We start from the raw sequence: 20,675 nt of genomic DNA, 5'->3' as shown, positions 1-20,675 counted from the left end.
GAGTGTTTCATTGGTGGCAAAGTCGAAATGGGAGGTCTTAATCTTGGAGGTTGGTTGTGGGGTAGAACATTAACTTCAAACAGCACATGCATTGTTCATAATAAATCCGTGTTGAGGCAATGTTACAGATTTTGTAAGAAAACAATGAGACTTTGTTTTCTAGTAAACATAATTTGCTTAGTAATATTGAGTATTGCCCACACATACTAGAGTCTGCATTCAGGCCATCAGATACTTTTTAACTATTATTGGGCTGTTGTTGGCTTATGACTGATCTGTATCTTCCTCATTTAGGGTTGCTCTCTAATAAGTAGCCAAAGAACAGTGTCTGGAATAAAGGGGTTACCAACTTACCAGTATCATATAGTTCTTCCTCCTCTCTTGACGTCACGTTCTTCACAACTGGATTTTTCTGGTCATGCAACTGCTGCAGTCCCAACCCAAGTCTGTTCATCACTCGATTATACTAGAGCAGAAATCTACTTTAAATAAAATGGTTTAACATCTTTGTCTCACACCATAAGAGGGTAGATCGCCGTACCAGATTTACCCGTGTGAGTTTCCTTTCACTTCTCTGCGACAGACCTTTGCTGTCGTTCTTGGGAAGTTCAGGAGCTATACATTACAATGTCCCAATCACAATAATACTCTAAAGTTCAGAGAGGTTTTGATCAGTTTTAAGGGTTTTATTGTCGTTTAAAAGTTTAGTACGTTTTTCTTTTTATTTCATTAGTAAAGTCATCAATGAAATCACAGGATTGATAGCGAAATATGGGTTAGAACAAATCGCTAATCAGCAATACAGCATGTTCCATAAAGGATATAATTCCCTATTCTAAAGAATGGGGCAAAATTGGGTGTTAGAAAGAACCCATGAAAAGTTCAGAGTCAGGAGTGAGAGTAATCATAAAGCTCAAGAGGATGGAGAGGATGTGGTCTAACGGCTAACGAGGTCGACCTTAAAGCTGGCGAACCGGGTTCAAGTCTCTGCAATGACGCTCAACATCCAGTGATTCTGGGCAAATCACTTCATCTCCCCGTGCCTAACAAAAATAAATGTGTCCGTGTGTAAGCAACTGGTGCTTATGTAAAGCACTCTGATACCTTCAAGTCAAGTTTGCGCTATGCAAAACTCTGGAAAAAAAAAAGAATCATTAGTCAAGATCAGCTGACCTTCCCATAAATTGAGGTTCACCAAGCAAAATAACCATGGCCAGATAGTTGAAAATTAGCATTCAGAATCCGAATAAAAACCATTTGCATTCAGCTTCAATGTGGAAGTTGGTATGGGTATGGAAAAAGCATTAAAAAAGGCAGCAATAGAGAGCGTTGACCTACTCTAGGAATACGCATTAATATAAACGGCTGGACGTTTTTTTGCAATCCTTCTGTGTCTTATTTTCTTCAGCCATTAGGGAGTTGACACTTCTTGAGAACAGTATCGTCTTGTTCTTTCTCCTGTACTTTCTCATCATTCTTAACAAAGGATCACCTTTAAATCTGAAACAAACTTTTTAGGTATGAGACCTATTAATACTTAGACCTCCTTTCCCATGAGCATGAACATATTCTAACCTCTAATAAAGTTAAACTAAACAATAGACTTATGTAAAATGAAACATTTTCAGCAATGATTATTATTCAGCACCATATTTCCATACCCGACAACTTGCAAAATAACTTCACTGTGGGAGGAGGGGACGGGGTCTTAGAGGGGGTGGGGCCTGGTGCTGAGAGCTATGTAAGCGGCACTAGTCTCTGCCCCTCACCAAGCCCCCAACCCCTCTCAAAAAAAAAAGTCATTGAGGCTGTCGCCGATGTCCTGGGATGTTTTCACACCTTTTAATAGACATCAGCTACTTACTGCCTAAACAAGCTAAAAGTCACCTGTTTAGTATTAAATCTTTTTATTGACAGGATAAAAGCATTGGACAGATCAAATTGCCTACAACCCAGCGGGCCGGCGAAGGTAATTCCAATTGCACCAGGAGGTCCAGGCATAAGACTTTCAACTATTACACACAGCATGCCGCCTACAACCTAACAGTGCCGGCCGCGTCTTAAAAGGAAAGGCAACTGGTAGACAAAGTTGAGGGCGATCACCCCGGCCTTTGTGAGGCAAGAGGTCCCAGGTGCCTTATGCATACCTTGAGGCAGTAGACCCAATGTGAAATGAAAATCACCTGTTTACAGTGGTTTTCAGCTCGTTTTCTCTGCCACTTTGAGATTTCGGCTCCTCACCGGGTGATAGTGTGTAGGGAGCTGAAATCGTATGACACACGGTGACACCGCGTGAGTTGGCAGGTATGCATTTCTTTATTTTAAATCGGAAAGAAAATATGTTAAGCTATTAACATTTCCAATTGATGCATTGTATTAAAGAGTGTTAAAGAATATGAAGTTATGCTATTCAATGATCAAAACAGGGATGAGGAATTCCTATAGCCCAACGCCCAGGACATAATGTTTGGGGTCAAGGGCAACAAGTTTTCATGTGTATTGTAGGCCCAACCCCCTGCAGCACAAACCCTTTGGCTGCCCGTGTACGGTACCATATTATGGATCAGGGAAGGTCACGGTCTGCAGTTAAGGTAATATTTTTGCCCATATGTTAATGATGTTCAAACTTGTATTTATGGTTCATTAATTGAAAGCCTTTATTATTAGGGTGAGCTCTGTAATGTTGGAAGCTCCAACTGCATTACTGACAGTGGTTCCAGTATAAAAATGTGTCCACATGTTTTCAAACTTTAGAAATATTAGGCTATGTATAATGCTCCCAGAATGCTCTTTGATTTGATGCAAATATTTACAGAAGCTTGAAAGCAAGATTGATGATTCTTTGCTTTCAAAATAAAAAGTTCATGAAAAAAACCATTTTGCTAAACTACTGTAAAATTTCAGATACCATTTCTTTGCAGCATCATTTAGAAACTCATGTTGATGCATGCTAAAATTTTCCCAAAATATTCATAATGGGAAATCATTGCAACCAGTTTCAGTAACATTATGGGAAATAAAAATAAACCAGCATTGGCAAAGCCAGTAGGTTTTGAAATTGGTCAGCTTTTGAGTTTTGTCAATGTGCGACTTGTTTTAGCATGGTTTTTGTAAAACCTTATTGGTGTAGTAGCTGATGGGCCCTCCCCATTATAACAAGCTCTGGGAAAAGCAAAAATAGTTTTTTGGTCTCAAAAAGCACACACTGCCACAGTAGTTATTGGCACTGAACAAAACTACGTTGTGTGCCGATATGCTCCTTGTTAAAGAGCAGAATGCTGTCACTCAAAGTGACGCCAGCAGATACAGAGAGAGAACATTTTAATAAGCATAAAAGGTCACTGTCAACACCAGATCAAATTAGGGGCCCAATTATTAACACCTTGGCTGCTGTGACTTTTCCCCTCCTGTGCTGACATTCTATGAATCCCATTGTTCATGACGAGCTTAGCTCGTCATGAGCACAGCTCAACCGTGCTTCAATGAGCATCGAAGGGGTTAAAGAAACTCTCAAAAGTGCTTCTGTGGTATATGTCCTTGCATTAAGTGCAGCTATACGGCTTTCGTGAATTCCCATGAATTTACAGAAGTAGGACAAGAAATAGTACTCCTAGAAAATATTTGTGAACTGCATTTTAGCATGAGCAAATATGCATGTGTAGATTGGCTCATGCGAAAATCTGTGTTTGCAAATTCACTTTCCCTCCAACCACTTTTTTCCCCAACTCTGGAAGAAGGTTTACATCTGCCATTATCAGGAGTAAATTTCCAACATTTCTCAGTATGGGACAAGATTAGAGAAGAGTTGTTGAAAACCCTTAAAATATGCAAGTTAGTAGGTTTGCCCAGACTCAAAAGGACATTCTAACCCTGCAACTATTGCTTACCACTACCTTCAGCCCAGGTATGTAGATCTGCAGAAACATGGCAACATAGGGGGCTTACAAGCATTCACAGACTACTATGGTATGAGCCCTGGCTATATCAGCGCTCCTATATAATGAGATTGCTGCCATAATTTGTCGCTGCACTACATGGTACCAAAGAGGTGATGTAGCTCTCTGATTGAAAAACTGTCTAATAAACGCTACCTATCACCTCAATACTCACCATTAATCATGTAACCCATATAAAGGCCCATAATACCAATGAGACAATTTTTGAGCAACTGAATCAGGTGGTGTGATTTAATAAAAACTATTCACATATTATTTACATTATTTATATACAACTGCAGTTTATCTTTCTTTACCATGGTTTTAAACATTTATTATTTATTAATCAAACCACTAAGGCAATTCGATCAACTGATGGAAACTAGACCATGAATAAACCAGACCAGCTTGTCATTTCAAATCTAATTTATTAACTATAGTTTTCATAAAGAAAAAGCATTTACGTTTTAGAATCTTTATTTTATAAGCAATTAAGAAAGCAGCATTTTAATAAGGAAATGAATTTAAAACTGACATTTTCAAAGCGAGCTCAGAAACATGCAATATTAGCTGAATAACAGTTTCCATTCCCTAAGTCTATTTCCCTGACTACTTCTCACTTCACCTAAAAAGGAAAAATCATTTAGATGATCTTAGTTTTAGCTAAATATTTAATGTACACAAAGCTGCTAATGTTTAATATGCCTTTCAAATTATTTATTGTAATACAAATGTTTTTATTGTAACCTACTTTGTAAAATGTCATTTTTATGAATTGTGGTTTTAGGTTTTGCCTGGCGAGCTGCGCACTGCGCAGCTGCAGGGAAAACCTCATGAGAAGAGTAGAGTGCTTTGGTCCCCGCCTCTGTTTCCATTGGCTAGCTCCATAAATGGAGGCTAGCCATTGGAACAGAGATCTGTCCTTCATGGCCGGACCAGATGCGTGGGCGTTCCCGCGATTTCTTCCCTCTCCGCCCCTCTGTGCGCGCCATCTCGGCGGTGGGCTTTTAAATTTTTTTTTTTTAAGCTTTGTTTTCACCACACTTCCAAAATGTCGTTTTCAAGGGTGGGTTGCGCGATGTCCAGCTGTCCGTTCCTGCCCCCCCTCCCGCTGTCCGTGTGCCCGTTCCTGCCCCCCCCTCCCGCTGTCCGTGTGCCCGTTCCCGCCCCCCCCTCCCGCTGTTCGTTCCCGCCCCCCTCTCCTGCTGTTCGTTCCCGCCCCCCTCCCACTGTCCGTGTGCCCGTAGGTGTTTGTTTACTTCTGGCATACCCAGGATTTGCTTACTCTGTGATTGGTTGAACTTCCCTTGATAGCTCCGATTTCCCTATGTTTCCTATTATCCAAAATGTTTGATGTCATTTAAAGTAAGCAAAGAAGGCAAATGAGACCTGCACAATTTTCGCCACAACATGGCCTGATCGTCCGCAGCCCAATCTCGGCGTACGCTGACAGACGGCGGCTAAACTCAGCAGGCTCACTTGTAGGGTCTACTGGCGTTCCTTCACAACAAATTCCCAGCAGTGCTGCATCTTCTCCCTCGAGCAAATGCAGACGCACCTGAATTCACGCACTGCCTCTTACCGCCATAAGAACCTCATGGCGTCCGGCGGTTGTGGAATACTGGGGACAGTGCCGGTCGCCAATCTCTAATCTCCAAATGCCAAGCACTGTACAGCCCTGCCGGCTCCTGCTCGTGGCCTACCCATGCCCCAAAGGGCAATAAGCTGCGGCCCAGATGCCCAGCTCGGAGCCTCAGACCCAGGTGCCTGGGGCTAAGGATTGGTGCTAGGAGCGCGAGGCAGGATGAAGTAGGGTGAGGCAATGCAGCGGCGCGTGGTGGGGTGCACGGAATGCAGGAGCACAGAGCTTCAGGTGAGCTGACTGAGATTACAAGGCTCCCCCTCCTCCGTCCTTCCTTCATTCTGGGAGTGCCAAAGGAGGTTTTTCGGGATCAGCTCCCTCACCTCAGGGATGTGTCTAAAGGCACCTCGGGTGCACCACTCTACTATGAACGCAGTCTTCCTTGCAACTGCCAGCCTTCTGCTCTTCAAGGACATTTGAGAACATGACTCCAGCTCTGAGGGAACTACACTAGCTCTCCATTCAAGAAAGAAATACATTCAAAATAGAATGCCTCACACACAGAGGTACCCTTCAAGCCCTCTCCATATCTTGCGACACGCTTCATCATCTCTGATGGAGAGAGAGGACTGCAGAGCAATGACTCTCCTTCAGAACTTCTTGTTCTCCACAACCATCTTTTAGAACACTTCACCCCTCCATCGGATTCACATTTAGGAAACTTTGAAAAATCCACCAATTTCACGTTCACCTTAAATAACCCTCTTATCAGCTCTGCTATCCCAACTACAGATAAGAAAAAAACAGCAAATGAACCCCTGCCCCCTAAATGAGCAACATGTGCTGCTCTGCTAATTGTATTGCATTGTAATTGCATTTGTATAGCGCTTACACCCCTGGCAAGGGGTTGAAGTGCTTTTTTTTTTCGGCGAGTAGCACGCTACTCCGGGACCCATAGAGGATTAGTGTTGAATTGGTTTAGTGAAACATGTAAGTAAATTTTAAGTGATGGATAGGTTAGTCAGTTATTTAGATTCGGAAGGTTAGCAGAGGAAACTAGCATTTGCAATGCAATAGGTCTCGCATTTGCGAGAGTTTAAGTTATTGGCATTGTAAATGATAATGCATTTTATTTACGTTTTAAAAACAAACACATAAATAAAAGGCATTGTCATTTACAATGCCAAGAGCTCAAACTGTTGCAAATGCGAGACCTATTGCATTGCAAATGCCTGTTTACTATGACCCCCCGTCCCCTCTCCATTTCCGGACCTTCTCCTCTCACCCATCTCTCCTTCATCATTACCTCACCACTCCTCCTTTCACCTCCTATCCCTACCAGTCTTTCCCTCCACTTCTCTACCTTTCCAGTCATCCACCCTCTCTTCCTCTATTACTCTCCCATCTTTTCTAGGTTTTGTTTCCATATCTTTCCATACTACACTCCCCTCCTCTCACTCTTTCCAGACCCTCTCTCTCCCACAGTACTCCTCCCTCCTCTCTTTCCCCGCTCCATATCCCTCCTTTTATGGTTCTCGCCGCCTCCCATGGGTCTGCAAAATCCCTGACACAGATGATCGCTCCCTAGAGATTTAATTAGGATCCCAGAGGGTGGAACTGCCAGGGGCAAAAGAGTAGGTGGAAGGATATAGCTGAACAAAGTTGAGGCTTTCAATAAGTTTTGAAATGTTGGTGCATGTAGAATAGGGACTGTTTTGCCAATACAAGACGTATAATCAGGAAATGAATTGTACAACAATGCTGGAAAACGAGGAGCAGTAAGTCTGGTCATTTTAATAGGATTGTCCAAGGTCACGACTGAATACTTAGCTTACCATCCAAAATACCCTACTTGACCCACTGCATTGGGCAAGTTTATCACAAACTTAAGAGATGAGAAGTCTCCATGCCTTCACTGAAAAGCACCTGGCTGCCGAATTGTTGATTTTGTTTTCAGCTTTGTCTTGAACTTTTGTCATCCAGTTTGCTCTTGAATAGGTATAGTGTCTGCTGGGGGCAAGGCTCTGCCAAAGAAGTGTGTCCCCCTCCTGAGGAACTTGGAGCACATATCTATTATTAGCTCACTGAGGCACCAGGCGCGGCTCTGTCTCCTTGGCCGCTCTCATGGGCTCTGTGGTTTTGATGCTGTCTTGAATCATTCCATTCTAGCTGATTCACTTTTTCTCATGATTGGTGGTTTTGTGTGTTCTCGTCTTTAGACTTATTTCATCGCCTGCCTCTGCATTGTTTTTATGCTCAGAAGGAAGGATGGTGGAGATGAGGGGGGGGTGGCTATGCTGGAATCCAGCAGGGCTCTTTTGAAGTGGGGGTGCTGAGGAAGGCTTCTGTCCTTACCTGACCGTCTTCTCTCCTATGGGACTGGTTAAAGAGAGCAGTGTGACGTGTCTGACTCTACCACGGATCTGCACTGAATGAACACGCATGTGAAAGAGTATTACTCCATGTATGTTAATCCCATGTGTGTTTGCACACACAGATGGCACTTCGTAGGCAGGGTAAACTAAACAACGGCCTGTAACGTGATATATATATACTTTTTTTTAGGTCTCGCGACCTATCGATGCGCGCAAGCGCATCGAGAATTCATGTCGGCAAAACACAAGTCAAACCAAGGGCTTTCAGCCCCGCGGTTTTCTTGCAGTTCACGTGTACATGCACGCGCATCGCATGCAAGCCCAGCCTCTCGCATTCCCAGGCTCCCCCGCCCCCATCCGGCATCAACACTCCTCCCACACCTCACGGACATCTGTTCAGAACGCGCATCGCATGCAAGCCCAGCCTCTCGCATTCCCAGGCTCTCCCGCCCCCATCTGGCATCAGGCTTCTCCTCCCCTAGCAGCACTCCTCCCACACCAGCAACTCCCCCCTCCCACACCAGCACCTCCCCTCTCTCTCCCCGCAAACACAGCCTTGCCCTAGCAGCACTCCTCCCACACCAGCACCTCCCCCTCCCACACCAGCACCTCCCCTCTCTCTCCCCGCAAACACAGCCTTGCACGTACACCTATTAACTGCATCCGTTTCCTTAGCAGCATTCGTGACCTTCCAAACTGCCTGCAGCAGTCACTGTTCTTTCCCTTCATTTGTTCATTCTAGTACTGTTCTCATGTACTCGCCTGTCAGAGTATTTCTAACTCTCCCTTCTTTTCTTCCTACATCTAAAGCCGATTTCTTTTCTGTCCCTTTTCATCCAGTCCAGCTGGGTCTGCCCTCTACCACTTTCTATTTTCTCGGTGATTCTGCGCTTCTCTCGCTCATTCACTTTCTGTTTCTCCATCGCCTCCCACGACCTCTCTCTGGTTGTCCTCGCTATACACACCCTTGCCTATAGACAAACATCGCAGGAAAAAAAACTCGCTACTGACACGGAGCCGAGGAGTCCTATTTAGAGAGCTGCCTCCTGAAAACAAGTATCGAAAGTGGAGCACTTGACTAATAATTAAAAAAACAAGAGTCGGCAAAACCTGTTCCACGATATTTACATGACTGCTTATCAAGAGGAAGGGCTAGAGAAAAGGGGAAAAAAGAAAATAAACCATGCAAATCAAACCTAAAAATGCTGGGTAGGAATAGGAAGATTGACTCGAACTGTTTCTTAGCCGAACAGAAAAACGATTTACTTGTTGGTACTATTGGTCAGAAACAGGAGCTGCTTTTGAGAATCACATTCCTGGACTATAATTACTCTGAATGCAACAATAGAGATTTCAACGGGTAACACGGTGCATGCTTAGTAACAGCTGGCATGCTAACACATGGATAGCCTCGGACTTCACGGAATAGGGGGACTTGTCGAAAACAGGCGCATCTTACTGCACAAACTATGGCCGACGGTGAAATAATTTACACCGGAGTAAGACTTACTCCCAGCAACAGATAGTTTACCACACACCTTTCTGGTACAATGCATCATTCTAATTAAAGACAGGTTTGTCGTCAAATGACTTGTCCCTTGTGTGGTGGTTAGAATGCAGTGCATGTTTCCAGGCTTCTCTGAATCACTGACTATCCCTTAACACTAGATTTCATGTACACAGTCAGGGCCTACTGCCAAAACCTGCAAATTCAGTACTCTCGATCTATGTCTGCATTTGACATGCTTGAAGTAAAATATAAATCCATTTGCCCCTCACAAGCGTAACAAATATGAAATCAGGTGACATGCATTTAACTGCCAGCATGTAAACAAGCCGAATATGTGCATGCAGCTTTCCAATATAGAAAACAAATTGGACTTTATTCGCAAAAAAATAGATACTACAATTGGACTCCTTGGGTTCAACTCACATGCAAACCTCAAGTGACTCCAACTATTAAATCTTCATTAACACAAACAAAGATACTTGGCACAAAACAACCCAATAGGCATACTGCCAATAAAACCATGCTCAAACCAGGCCAGAAAGTTAGTCTCGTTTTGCCATCAAGGAACAATGAATTTACAATAAACATGGCCATTGAAAATGTATTCTTAAAAATTAGGATTGGAATTATATGGCAATTAAGTTATTAACTATTTTGCACATGAAAAGAAACCGTAAGTCCGTAACTGACACACTAGTTAGAATTCTTTAGATAAGTACTGAGCTCTGACATCGATGTACAACCTTCAGGCCTTAAATGTAAACACCGTCAGGACTGAATCCGACCTTCATCCTTCTTAGGTGGATACACGGAGTACCACTGAGTGATCAACAGACACACCTTTTACGAACAGCGCTATATATAACAGCAAAACTAACGAAGCAAGGGAGGGTTAAAACAAGAATATGCTTTATTAATAGGGAAATTCAAAAGTGGGGCTGCGACGTGATAAAATAGAATGGAAAGTAATGATTGACGTCATTGACAGCACATGTGAACATATCATCCACGAGCTGATCACGTAAATATCGTTCAGGCGTTTCTTCCGCCGATTACTTTCAAGATTCATCTGGCAATGCATAAGTCTTAAAAACACCTTTGTAAATCAAACCAATGCACATGAAAACATTTTCGGCCATATTGGAAAAAACATAGACTATTTGAAAAGAAACCGCGCCAAAACACTTCACAAACGATCACAGGCTAAATCAAAATAAACTGCTAATACAAAAACATATTTACTGCAAACACCAAGTAACACTAGTTTAAACGTTGAAGGTTGTTGCATACCAATAGTGTCTAAATTCATCTCAGCCTTAAATATTAATCAAAATCATTCACAACACAAAAGAATAATACTGCAAAAGAAAGACACTGTGATTACAATACAACAGTACAATCACAATCGCACATTGTCAAAAAAAAAATATTTCCAAAAAAATGTCTGAAGTACAGTACATAAAATAACTACATCGCAAGATATTTACTAAAAACAACATTTATACATAGCACATAAAAATTTTGAAACGTTCAATAGCTAGACACGATGTGCAAAAGAAAAGTCAAATTCAGTCGGAATATGTTGTACGTACATCACAAAAAATTCTAACATTGCCATATATTCATTACAAACAACATTAATACATAGCAGATCAAAATTTACAAACGTTCAATAGCTGTACACAAACAGCATACGAAAAGTCAAATTCAGTTGGAATATGTCGGAACTACGTCCCATAAAATTAAGACATTTGCAATATATTCATTAAAATCAACATTTATACATAGCACATCAACATTTTTAAACTTTACATAACTATACACTAAGTACATACGCAAAACCAAAAACAGTCTGAATACGCAAACGTCATAAAACAATACAAAACATTAATCAACGTTCAAAAAAGTATAAACACAATCAATACTACATACCCAAAATTTGTATAATAATATTAAAATTCAAACTTACCTGTCAAACGACGCAGCAACAACACAAGAAGCACAACGCGCCTTTCACACGTGACTGTTCTCGAAGATCTGGGAATTTCCCCGTTGATGCACGTCAATCGCAATGCTACGTCACAAAACGTAGCAATGCGATTGGCTGGAAATTACATCATTCGGAAAACAAAGGGAAAATACAAAAAAAAACTAGAACGCTGACCTCAAAAACGTAGGTAGCATATAGGCGCTACATTGCGACCGGCATTTTTATTAAGGAAAAGACATCCGCACTAGGAAAAGGGACTCAAAGCCATACTATCACTCACGCCAAACACAAAATAAAAAAATTAAAAAAAACATACACATACACATGTTCACAGAAAAAAAATAACACACACTTGCAAAATAATCACACACACCACCATATCATCAACAACACACAACATCACACACTAAGCATAACTCCACAAAGAACAATATACTCAATTATTGTTCACATTAAAACACTAAATCAATGTCACCACTCCGCACCATCACAGCATCACGCCAAACACAAAATAAAAACACACACAGACACATGTTCACAGCATCACTCAGCACCACCACAGCATCACTCAGCACCATCACAGCATCACTCAGCACCATCACAGCATCACTAAGCACCATCACAGCACCACTCAGCACCACCACAGCACCACTCAGCACCACCACAGCATCACTCATCACCACCACACCACCACAGCACCACCACAGCACCACCACAGCACCACTCAGCACCACCACAGCACCACTCAGCACCACCACAGCACCACCACAGCATCACTCAGCACCACCACAGCGTCACTCAGCACCACCACAGCATCACTCAGCACCACTCATCAGCACCACTCAGCACCACCACAGCACCACTCTGCACCACCACAGCACCACTCTGCACCACCACAGCACCACTCTGCACCACCACTCTGCACCACCACAGCACCACTCTGCACCACCACAGCACCACTCTGCACCACCACAGCACCACTTTGCACCACCACAGCACCACTCTGCACCACCACAGCACCACTCTGCACCACCACAGCACCACTCTACACCACCACAGCACCACTCAGCAGCACCGCTGCACCACTCAGCACCACTCAGCACCACCACAGCACCACTCAGCACCACCACAGCACCACTCAGCACTACCACAGCATCACTCAGCACCAGCACAGCATCACTCAGCACCACCACAGCATCACTCAGCACCAGCACAGCATCACTCAGCACCAGCACAGCATCACTCAGCACCACCACAGCATCACTCAGCACCACCACAGCATCACTCAGCACCACCACATTATCACTCAGCACCACCACATTATCACTCAGCACCACCACATTATCACTCAGCACCACCACATTGTCACTCAGCACCACCACATTATCACTCAGCACCACCACATTATCACTCAGCACCACCACATTATCACTCAGAACCACCACATTACCACTCTGCACCACCACAGCACCACTTTGCACCACCACAGCACCACTCTGCACCACTCAGCAGCACCACACAGCACCACTCAGCACCACCACAGCACCGCTCAGCACCACCACAGCACCGCTCAGCACCACCTCAGCACCACCACAGCACCGCTCAGCACCACCACAGCACCGCTCAGCACCACCACAGCACCGCTCAGCACTGCTCAGCACCACCACAGCACCGCTCAGCACCACCACAGCACCGCTCAGCACCACCACAGCATCACTCAGCACCACCACAGCACCACCCCAGCATCATTCAGCATCACTCAGCACCACCACAGCACCACTCAGCACCACCACAGCATCACTCAGCACCACCACAGCACCACCACAGCACTACTCAGCACCACCACAGCACTACTCAGCACCACCACAGCACTACTCAGCACCACCACAGCACCACCACAGCACCACTCAGCACCACTTCAACCACCACCACATCCACCACCACTTTCACCACATCCACCACCACCTCCAACAAATCCACCACCACCACCACATCCACCCCCACATCCACCACCATCACCACCACATCCACCACCACCATATCCCCCAGATCCACCACCACCACATCTATATGTGTGTGTGTGTGTGTGTGCCTCTGTGTGTGTGTGTGTGTGTGTGTAAATGCAAATGCAATGTTCTTGGATTTTCGTCACAATAAAATACACTGAACATAATCTTCACAAAAGTTATTTACAAACGTTTAAGCTATTGCCATTATAAATTACAATAACTTTTATTTAAGTATTAATTATTTACAAAATTAAAAGCCATTGTTATTTGTAATAACAATACATCTAAGTCACGTAAATACAACACACATTGCATTACAAATGCTATAGGTATCACATTTGCAAAAGTTAAAACTATTGACATTGTAACTGACAAAGCGATTAATTTTGCTATTTTCAAAACCAACACATAAATAAAACAAGCACTGGCGTTGCCAATAGGTCTCGCAGTAGGTAAGTTGGAGCTATTGCTTTTGTAAATGACAAAGCCCTTTATGTTTTTAAAATGAAAACAAAAATAAAAGGCATTGTTATTTGCAATTGTAATAGCTCCAACTTTCCTACTGCGAGACCTATTGGCAACGCCAGTGCTTGTTTTATGGAAGACATCTAGCCATGTTTGGGAGTTATGAGAGCTCCTTGGGAGAACGAAAGCTCAAGCGATTGTCATCAGCCCTTCTTGTGCACATGATTTGATGGTTGGATTCAGGGACTTGTCACAACAGGGCCTCCTGGAAGTAGTTTGTGCTTTTTAGGTTTTGCCTGGCAAGCTGCGCACTGCGCAGCTGCAGGGAAAACCTTATGAGAAGAGTAGAGTGCGTTGGTCCCCGCCTCGGTTTCCATTGGCTAGCTCCATAAATGGAGGCTAGCCATTGGAACAGAGATCTGTCCATCATGGCCGGACCAGATTCGTGGGCGTTCCCGCGATTTCTTCCCTCTCCGCCCCTCTGTGCGCGTCATCTCGGCGGTGGGCGGGTTGTTTTTTTTTTTTTGTAAGCTTTGTTTTCGCCACACTTCCAAAATGTCATTTTTAGGGGTGGGTTGCGCGATGTCCCGCTGTCCGTTCCCGCCCCCCCCCTGCTATCCGTGTGCCCGTTCCTGCACCCCCTCCCGCTGTTCGTTCCCGCCCCCCCTCCCGCTGTCCGTGTGCCCGTAGGTGTTTGTTTACTTCTGGCATCCTTCCAGATGCGTGGATGTGCTCGCTACTGACAGCCTCAGATGGGTGGGATCCACTACACTAAACAATCGGCATTATCAGCTGTCACAATGGATATCGGTCTCAACCAGCAGGTGCCGCTGTCCCTCCCTCGGTGAAAGACGTCACAGTGTGTCTCATCACTGAATGATGTCACAATCTGCACTGTACAGCGGTTGTCACAGCGGACAGGGGTCTCATCCAGTGGAAGATGTCCCTACATCTAATTCAGAATGTGCATTAGATTGCGGGTGTCTCATTAGACCTCCAAACATCTCCGCTGCCCGTTTTATCTAGCGCATGATATGTGTCCTCCAGGATCTGTCAGAGTACATTGGGATACACCGGTCTCACCAATGGAAATAAGTCATAGTTTGTCACGTTCAGCGTATTAAGTCACAGTAGGTCTAATCCAGGAACCTCGTAATCTGTTTTTATCAAGGCGACCTCACAAATGGGTTTGAAAAGCAAAAAGAGGTCATCAAAAAGGAAATATTTATTGGTATTGACTGATGGTGACGCAGGACTACGTGATATGCTCCCTCCAAAAAAAGAAGAAGCTTATTGAACTCTATCGAGCATGGGTAAATGAAGTCTACACACACCAAAATAGAAGCTTGTCAAACTATTTCGAGCATGGATAAATGTCTTTGCCCTAATTATGTCTCTTTATCCGACTGTGTGTGGGTGGGGGAGGGGTTGGTAGCACAAGAAAAATTAGCAAAAAGTTCCTTTATTTTCGAGCTCTGACAGTTTCTATTTTCGGGTGTACTTTTTAGATGACAGAGAGCTTGGGTGTTTTGTTTTACGCCTTCGTGTCTTTCAGTAACTGGGGTTCGGCAGATTGCTGTCCACACAATGTCCTCCATCAAGGAGCGGCTCCTCGTCGACGGGTGAGGTTGACACATAAGCCTTACATTGTCTAGTTCTTCGGTCCTCGTGTTTTCTCCGCTTTACCAAACCGTGTGATCTTTGGCGCGGCGGGGAATGCCCCTGTTTCTGTTGTTTTATCCGCTGGTGCTTAGAATGAGGGCGACATCTTAATGGGTGCTAAATGCCAAAGCTGCTTTAAATGACACTTCGCTGACAGCTTCCACTGACCCTTCATTTCTATTTTATTTTAAATGTACGGTGTTGTGTAGAGTAAAGTTGACCTTGTGTCTCCAACGCTGGACACAGTATTTACAGAAGGGCGTTTCTTACAGCGGTAATTTTTAGCTAAAATGCCCATTGCTGCCGAGTGACTGCAAAGTCCAGATGTCCTTCATATGCCCTTGTAAAAGCTTCACGTTAATTAACTTGGAACTGTCCACAGAGAAATTAAAAAATAGAAGAATAAAGAAACATTTACGTGTATAAACCTCATATTTACTGGTTTCTCAGCAGAACAGACCCCCCCTCGCGCTGTCCGTGTGCCCTTAGGTGCTTGTTTACTTCTGGCATCCTTCCAGATGCGCGGATGAGCTCGCTGCTGACAGCCTCAGATGGGTGGTATCCACTACACCACTGATAGTGGTAGCACAGTCGGGCTCTAGATTTGGCCACCAAGTGCCTCACATTCCGGCATGGGAAGTGAACTGCTTGGGAGGTGAAATTGTGTCAGTAACACATTAGCATATTCCGGGATGCTTAGATCAGGCCGCATGCTGACAGTGGTAGTTACGAAAAAGGTCACTTTAATAACCACTCATTCAAACTATCTTATATGCGTGTGTTTATTTATGTAATGTTTTGCAATAAAAGGCATTTACAACTACATGTTAATTGTCACTTGTACTTGCCCGGGAGATCACTGTCACAGGGAGAGTATATATATTTTTGCATGTACAGAATTCCTCTTGGCGGTCTCAATCGAGAAATATATATATTTTTTCATCAATTTCGATACTTCCACGAGGGCAGAGGGCTTTGCAGCATTTCCTTTCCGGCATCAAGTTTGACATTGGGCGAGGTTAATTCTGTCCATTTCTTTTTTTTTTTTTAGGGTTGGAGGGGCTGTCCAGTAGGTCAGATGCTCCCAGCTTCAATTACATGCAAAGTTGTCCCTTTTTCCACGTTGCTTGAGTCCTCTGAGGTCTTTTAATAACCAATGTTTTCGAGCGCTTTAGTTTCACTTGGTCAACTAAAGTGCACCAGGACTACAACTCCCAGAATTCACTCTGTTCTTAAACTAAAACCCAGGAGCGGAGCGCTGTGTCCTCATTGACCGAATAATCTTGTAATCTTTTAATCAGTGTGATGTATAGCCTGGGGCTGCACACATCTACATAAAGTGCCCCCGGGGAAGGCCTGGACAGGTGTGAAAACAAATTAGCGAGGAGGACAAGGCGCTGGTGTTAACTTTAATCCAGTCACTGCTCAATAGGGTGACATTTACTCCAAGCAGCTCAACAATAACAGGCACACGGCGTATTTGTCTATCTTTGCAAAATAGGTCCCTTTCATTTCTGCCAGCACACCAGTCCTTAATGTTGTGAGCACTGTCGGCCAATTAGAAGCCACACGACGACTGTATCCTTGCACTATTATAATCACCTAACACTAAAATCTACACATAGCAAAGAAGGCCTGGTCAATGTAAACATTCTGGCACACAAGTCTCCACCCATTCACGAACCAGCCCAATCCTGGGGGGTGGGTGGGTGGGGGGGGGGTTGGTTGGTTCCCCGGGCCTCTCTCTGCTGCATACCGCAGGTACATCCTTCCATTTCTTTTTACAGCAGCGCCGATGGTTCAGCCCGGAGCCATCAAATCCAAATGTAATTTTTTGTTGTTAGGTCTTGCATTTGCGAAAGATTAAGCTATTGACATTGTAAATGACAATGCCATTTACTTATCGTGTTTTCAAAACCAACACATAAATAAACAATTTGTCATTTGCAATTCCAATAGCTATGACTTTGTCAAAGGCGAAACCGTTGCATTGTAAATGCTCGTTATATTTTGTATGTGCTTTTATGATATCTTGTATATCGAAATAAAGCTTTGATGCATGCATGCAAAAATCATTTAAAGTCTGCTGTCCTTACATGCGCCAAAGGTCCATCAGCATGTCACGTCATTCAGGAAACGGAAAGTAAGAGTTTTTTCCCTGCTCATTGTGTCAGACTTTATACCTTTCTCTCTAGCTAAACTTTCTACATTTTACAGTCTTTTAAGCAAATCCGAGCTTTTCATTGGCTGTTCTGTGTCAGTCCATGATAAAATTATTAGGTCATCTCCTACTCTTGACCAAGTCCAGGCTTTCAAATAAGCCCTATTGTCTTTCATTTCCACATCTTTCAGCTTCCTCAAGAAAGTTACTTTTTCCTCAAGTTTCGAACATTTACTTCCTAGCCTTGGCATACACTTTAAGTTCCTGTCCTTGAGCCTTCTCTCCATGAGCACATTCAACGCGACCAAAGAACTGCTTTCTCAATTAACGATGACAATGCAGTAAAATTCTTCACAGCTACGCATATGCAAAGAGTTCACTCTGGACAAGCTTTTGCGTCTGCAGCTCTGTCAGCCATATTTTCTGAACCATCTTTAGGCCTCACTTTGGAAACTATTATTTAACAAACACAAGACCTCAATTAATTAAAGAATTGAGACCCCTTTACTAATTAATCCTGTTAATTATGTTACCTAGCATAAAGCACAAACAAGCAGCATTATAATTACTTCTCCTTTGTGAGCAGCATGAACTCCATGAGCTCTTCATCACAGAAAAAATATAACCTAAGCACACAAAATAAGCACATGCCATTAATTTAACTGCCGCATTTAATACTGACAAAGACAATAGACCAGGTTAGTTTATTATTTTCTTTGCGTTTGCAACATAAAGCACATTTGTTTATCCCGCGTGTATTGATGAATGTATTCTTAAACTAAGTTGATTAGTAATTTCACCACAAGCTTATTAATTTAATTACTTGTTATGGGAGATTAACTTCACAAGTTTGAACAAAATCTTGTTCATCACCTTGCTCCATCAGAGGCAAGTGGATTTTGTTACAGGACAAGTAGATTTATGTAGCAACATGCCCCATGGACAAGTAGATATTTTATTAAATTCCACACCCCTGATCAAAATGTTTTTTTTTTTAAGTATCTTTTTATTAGTTGTTTCCGCTGAGAGTTCCTTTAACTGCCAGTGTGATTAGCAACTTTAACATTCTGGACATGCTCCTGGATTGCCACGATTGGAGAAATTTTAACAGTTGGGGACTTCTTATTTTTTTTGTTCTGTGCTTTCCTAAGTATTCTGTATTTCGACTGCCATAACCTTTACCTGGAAGTTCACTCAGTATAATTTGTGCCACACAACATTGGAACTTGACTCCTCCTCAACCGTTTATGGTTTCGGACGCAGAGCATGTAATACAATAGAAACAATGGAAGGATTACTTTCTAAATTGTATGTCAACAATTGAGTATGATAATATGGTTAATGAAAAAAATAAAAATAAAATATTCAACATTGTTTGGGCCCAGGAGGATTAAAATCCTACAATCGAATCAAGAAAAAAACACAGATACCCTAAGTTTGGAAACGTGTTTGACAATATACTTTAGGTTCTTGATGGACACTTTATACGTAAAGTGTGTGTGGCCATAGACAGTTTTTGACGACTTTGTGGGTTCTTTGGAGAAATTAACTTTGTTGTGTAAATTTGGTAATTTACACAATTAGTTTGTCAGAGACCAAACTATTATGCACACAAATGGCTCAAATATTCAGGTTGCTTACTGGTTAATGGTGATGCATCTTTGATAGATATTATTGCTGTAGTATAAAAAGCTGAGTTGAGAGCATTATGCTATAGCAGAGGTGGATGATGCAGAGATTGCAATGATTGGGAACCTGAAGAGTGGTATATGTTTTGGCAAACTATTGGTATTTGTTAAGAACGATTCTAGTGTAAAAAATAGAATGCTGTGAATAATAAATGGTAGATGTTGTAGTTCCGAACATTATGCCCATAGTAAATCTTGTCCTGCATTGAAAGAAAGATGTGCTAACCCCAACATTGTTGGGCACTTTGCTAGAGTATGTAGGAAAAGTAATAATGGGGAACATGAGAAAGGAAAATGTATTACTATGGATGGTAATTATTCTTCAGATTTTGACAGTAGTAAAGAAGATGACTGCATTTTGTGTGTGGAGAATGGCACTAAAGGTAGTGTAGTCAGAACTGTGAACTCTAAGAAACCAATGTGGGAAATGAAGTATGGGGGTATAATGATGGATATTGTAGCTGATTCCAAATTCTCATACTATCATCAATGAAAGAGTTTGGAGACACCAATTTGTAAAGGATTTAGGTGATTTACAACCACCAGATATTGCACCTGAGAGATTTATAGATGATCCTGTTGATTTAGGAGATTACTTTTTAAATTTAAAAATAGAATAGCAGAGCAGAAAATATATATTCCTGCTACAGGACCTTCAGCGTTGGGGTGATTGGACATAGAAGCCCTAGGAATGGTGTTGGATCCTAAACCGTCCAGAACTGGCTTTATTAAATGATAGGAATAGTGTAGAGACTCACATTTGCATTGATTTTTTTCATCAGTTTCAGGTAAAACTGGAGAGATGAAGGGCTTTACACATCACATAGTTTTGAAAGATGATCGAGTCCCTTGTGTGCATAAAGTTAGGAAATTTCCTTTTTCCATTTTGGAATCGGTAGAAGCAGAGGTGGATAAATTGAAAGAAGCTGGAGTGACTAAACTGCTTGCGTCATCATATTGGAATTCTCCCTTGGTGGTTGCAAGACAAGCGAATGGTAATGTTAATTTATGTGTGAATTTAAGTGAGTTGAATAAGAATGTAGGTCAATTTTCATTGCAGAGAATACAAGAAATGTTGTCATTTACTAAAGGGACCAAATGATTTTCCACTATGGATTTAGAAGCAGCTTATCACCATGTAGCACTACACAAGAAAGTAAGCGATTAACTGCATTTCTCGTACAGTTTTGGCTGCTTCCAGTTTCGAAGGGTTTCATTTGGGTTGATGTCAGCTGCAGCCGTGTTCAGCGTTTCAAGTTCATTTTATTTAATGAATGCACATTTTTTTCAGGATGACA

The 20,675-nt window shown here is 42.7% G+C and overlaps 1 protein-coding gene and 1 long non-coding RNA gene across 3 annotated transcripts in view; both read left to right on the top strand.

Annotated features, from left to right (window-relative positions):
• Positions 1-20,675, top strand: part of LOC147697257 (pyruvate dehydrogenase E1 component subunit alpha, mitochondrial) — a 158,794-nt gene that overhangs the window by 3,505 nt on the left and 134,614 nt on the right. The window lies entirely within an intron of this gene.
• On the top strand, positions 1,295-19,033 carry LOC147697258 (uncharacterized). The gene is made up of 3 exons (XR_015299292.1): positions 1,295-3,386; positions 3,505-4,048; positions 18,576-19,033. It is a non-coding gene; the product is annotated as an uncharacterized LOC147697258 (long non-coding RNA).

This window comes from Lissotriton vulgaris, chromosome 8 (genome assembly GCF_964263255.1).
Source record: "Lissotriton vulgaris chromosome 8, aLisVul1.2, whole genome shotgun sequence".
Classification (NCBI taxonomy): Eukaryota; Metazoa; Chordata; class Amphibia; order Caudata; family Salamandridae; genus Lissotriton; species Lissotriton vulgaris.
Note: the sequence above shows the minus strand (reverse complement) of the source record. Positions and strands in the feature narration are given on the sequence as shown.